The sequence below is a fragment of the Myotis brandtii genome, unplaced genomic scaffold (assembly GCF_000412655.1).
Source record: "Myotis brandtii unplaced genomic scaffold, ASM41265v1 scaffold679, whole genome shotgun sequence".
NCBI classification, from domain to species: Eukaryota; Metazoa; Chordata; class Mammalia; order Chiroptera; family Vespertilionidae; genus Myotis; species Myotis brandtii.
Genome location: NW_005370653.1, coordinates 69,204 through 73,208, shown reverse-complemented (window position 1 = coordinate 73,208; position 4,005 = coordinate 69,204).

Here is a 4,005-nt window from a genome sequence, read left to right as displayed (position 1 = left end):
CTTCCTCTCTGTAAAATATCAATAAAATATATATAAAAAAAATTTTCATGTGGATAGCGCCAATCTAGAGAGGGAGTGTAGGTAGGTTCAGCTCACCCTTGCACACCAGACCCTGCTCCAATGGCCCCTGCCAGGCAACAGACTGGCCAGTTAGGGCCCATCAGCTGTGCTGGGGGAGGGAGTGGGCCTCAGGATGTGCTTGGAGCTGCCCCTTCAGAGGGGACTGTGGACTGGACAGTTTCTCTTGCAGGAGCCTGTGGGGGTGAGAGGAACCATCCTAGACGTCTGTTCGCAGGTGATGCGCTGTGGGAGGGGTCTGCAAGCCTTTATGGATGCCGTGGTGTTTGAGATGGGCCTGGAGGCTGGGTAGGATTCCAGGGAGCAGAGATGGGGCAGAACATTCCAGAACAAGTAGAGGAAGTTACGCAGATGTTCAGGGGCAGGGGGGAGTCTGGTGTGGCTGGCGAGGGACTTGGGGAGTGAAAGGACATGAGGCAGCGTTGGTTGGAGGCCAGACTGACAAGGGACTGTTTTGTAGGAAGGGAGGCACCTGGCCTGGAGCCCTTCCCTTCTCCTGCTTCCTTTGTCATCCATCCTTCCATGTCCAGGCGGGGCCCACCTGCTCTCCACCCTAGCCCTCGCCAGGCTGAAAAGAACTGTGGCTCCCGAGGTCAACGCTCAAGGTCACGGGGAGCTGGAGTCCCCACACTTGGCTCCCTGACCCCAAGCCCTGAAGCCGTGTTTTTTTTCCAGCCGGCTCAGCCGCGCCCGGGCAACTGGAAGACCTTCTTAGAAGTGTCTTTCTGGGGTTGTGAGCAAGTGTTTGTGTCAGTGTCTGAGCATCGTGACACGCCAAGGGTGACACGGTGACACAGCCAGGTCTCAAGGCTCGTGACCTCCAGAGCGTGAGGAGGGAAGTGGACAAGCGTAGGGTGTGGCTGCCTAGAAGGCTCTTGGGAATGAAACTCCTTTTCTAGGAGGTGCCATCACCTCCTTTCTCTGTGTTCCTGTGTCTTGCACGGACTCCAGCTGCAGGTCACTCACCTCTGGGTTTGCATGCGTGGTGGTGGCGTGGTGGTGGCGTGGGTGGAGCGTGGGTGGAGGTGGGCGGGCCCAGATTGAGCTTCCTGAAGTCCTGTCAGTCAGCTCTCTGCACACAGGAGCCCTCTCCGCTGTCTCCCGCAGGCCTCTGCCCAGATGAGCTGACTGAGTAGTTTCTAGAAGCAGTGCTTGCTCTAGCTGTTCCCCAGGATGTAAAAAAAGACAGTGTTACCTCTCCCAGGAGCCCAGGAAGAACCGCTTTATGGGTTTAGAACCCGAGCCACGGGCAGATTTCAGAAGAGCCACCAATCACTGACTGTCTGCCTCCTGCACAACCCTGACTGGGGATCGAGCTTGCTACCCGGGCATGTGCCCTTGACCGGGAATCGAACTGTGACCTCCTGGTTCATAGGTTGACGCTCAACCATTGAGCCACACCAGCCAGGCACTTCATACATTTCTTTTTCCTTTTTTACCCCCTCTGGATTTTATTTTTTTATTTTATTTTTATTTTTTAAATATATTTTATTGATTTTTTACAGAGAGATGAAGGGAGAGAGATAGAGAGTTAGAAACATCGACCAGCTGCCTCCTGCACATCTCCCACTGGGGATGTGCCCGAAACCCAGGCACATGCCCTTGACCAGAATCGAACCCAGGACTCTTCAGTCCGCAGGCCAACGCTCTATCCACTGAGCCAAACCGGTTTCGGCATGGATTTTAAAAAGTATATGGAACGCCTCACGAATTTGCGTGTCATCCTTGCACAGGGGCCATGCTAATCTCTGTATCGTTCCAACGTTAGTATATGTGCTGCCGACGCAAGCACCGTTTCTTAATGATGGAAATTCATTCTACCAAGATTGAAGTCAAGGGCTGTCTTCCGATTCGGCCTCTGTCCCTTAGGGCTGTGTGATCGGTGCCTGCCGTTTCATTGCCGCAAGCTCAGTGCCCGGATTGCTTCAGCAGGGAAACCGATACCCATCCCTCAGGGCCGCTCTGAGGATAGGAGACTGTGAGCTTCGCATGGCGCTTGGCACACGGAGAAGAAGATATTCAAAAACATCTGTTCACCCCGAACACGAAGCCAAATAATCTCCTCTAAACGGTTTGTCAACCGTTTTCAACATTAAGTCCCAGGGTCCCTGGAAATTTGGAGCTAAGCGGTTGTTACTTTCCTCTTTTTGTTTGGCTGCAAAAAGCTTTATTGTTTGCATTTGCTCCAAGGCATGGGCCAGGGGGCTCGGGAGTGATTAGAAGGCTGCCTAGTGGTTGCAGAGAGCAGCTCAGGCAGAAGCGAGACACCGAGGGGGGTGCACAGGGACCCCTCAAAGGCCTCTGGGCTCCAAGTTGTGCTTGAGGTTGAGCCTTTGAAGAGATACTGGCCCGGCCCGGCCTGGGGGCGGGCAGCGGGAGGGGAGTCAGGTGCGGCCCATCTTCCTGATGAGCTTCACCTCCTCGCCCAGGAAGTGGTTCTCCCGGAAGTCACAGCGCTGAGGGGCTGCGCGGGCAGAACCGGGGCCTGGGTCAGGCTCTTCACGGGGCCCTGGCGGCTTCCATGGCGGCCTGAGTGCTGCCCCATTTGCTGTGGGAAGGCCCTGCAGGTCCTGGAGGAGGGCACGGCCGCTCCCCTGGTTTTCCTCTTCAAGAGACGCGGGGCACCCGCAGCTTCTCCTCTGGGGACTCGGGGAAGAAGTGGCCCTCGCCCGCCAGAGCCCCGTGTGGAGGTGGAAGCAGAAGCCCAGAGAGAGGTAGGTGAGGGCGCCTGCGGATGCGGGGGGACGCGTGGTTGATGGGGCCTCCACCTGGCTGGGCGAAGTGAGGAATTTGGGAGCTCATGGTTGCTAGGCAATAAGGAGTTGAGCTCAAAAAATGGTCTTGGCTGGTCTGGAAAGGTGTTGGCTGGTCTGGAATGGTGTTGGCTGGTCTGGAATGGTGTTGGCTGGTCTCGAAGGGTGTTGGCTGGTCCGGAAGGGTGTTGGCTGGTCCGGAATGGTGTTGGCTGGTCTGGAATGGTACCGAAGGTGGCGACAGGAAAGAGGTTGGAGGTGGTCTGAGGCTGGAAGAGGGGGCGTCTCTAGGTGTGTTCCGTCCAAACACGGCTGAAACAAGAGACAGAGGAGGGGACTGCCAAGGGCACTGAAAGAGGTTGTTCTTTATTTCCCGAGTGGGGAGCTGGCAGGCTTGGGGAGTGACAGACCCCCCTCCACCCCCACCCGCCAGTGGAAGGGAGGGGGGCTCTGGGGAGGCCCCAGGTAGAGCCCAGCTGAAATCTCCAAGTGTGGAGGTGCTGTCCTCTCGGGGTGCACCCCCCTCAGCTGAGGACTGTGCCCCGCTCAGTGCTGTGAGGCGGGGGAGCTCTCGGATTTGTGACGGGGTTCGGTGAAAACTGGGGAGGGCTGGGGTGGTGCAGAGGCCTGGGTGTCTGTCCTGGGATCCTCCCCAGCCTGCTCCCCCGTCAATGGGAGAAGCTGAGAAAGGCCTTTAAGTGCCTTTGGGAGACAGCCCCCCACCAGGACTGCTGTCAGCCATGTGAACACCCTTTCCTCTGTGTGTCCCCAAGACCGGCTCCTCCAGCTCTGAGGACTCCCCTTTCCCTGGGGCGGCCCCTCAGGCCTTTTTGTGACCTCATCAGGGATCCCTTTGGAACCACCCTGCAGGCAGGACTGGTTCTTAAGTAAAATCGGACCCTCTAGTCGTGACCTGGGCCCTCCAGCCCCTTCCCTCAGCGCTGGCCCCCCTCTCCTTCCTGAGTGTCCCCCCAGGGGTCCTAGGGGCCGCGGGGTCATCCCTCCTCCCATCCTGTAACTTGGGGGACTGGGCATCAGGCCGGGCGGGGGAGGGGCGGGGGGGCGCAGTGACTGTCCCCCGGAGGCCTGGGCTTCCTGACCCGCTCAGCCGGGTCCAGGTGGTTTAACGCCTGAAGCCCACCCGCTCGGGGCACAAGGGACGGGGCTGCGGGAG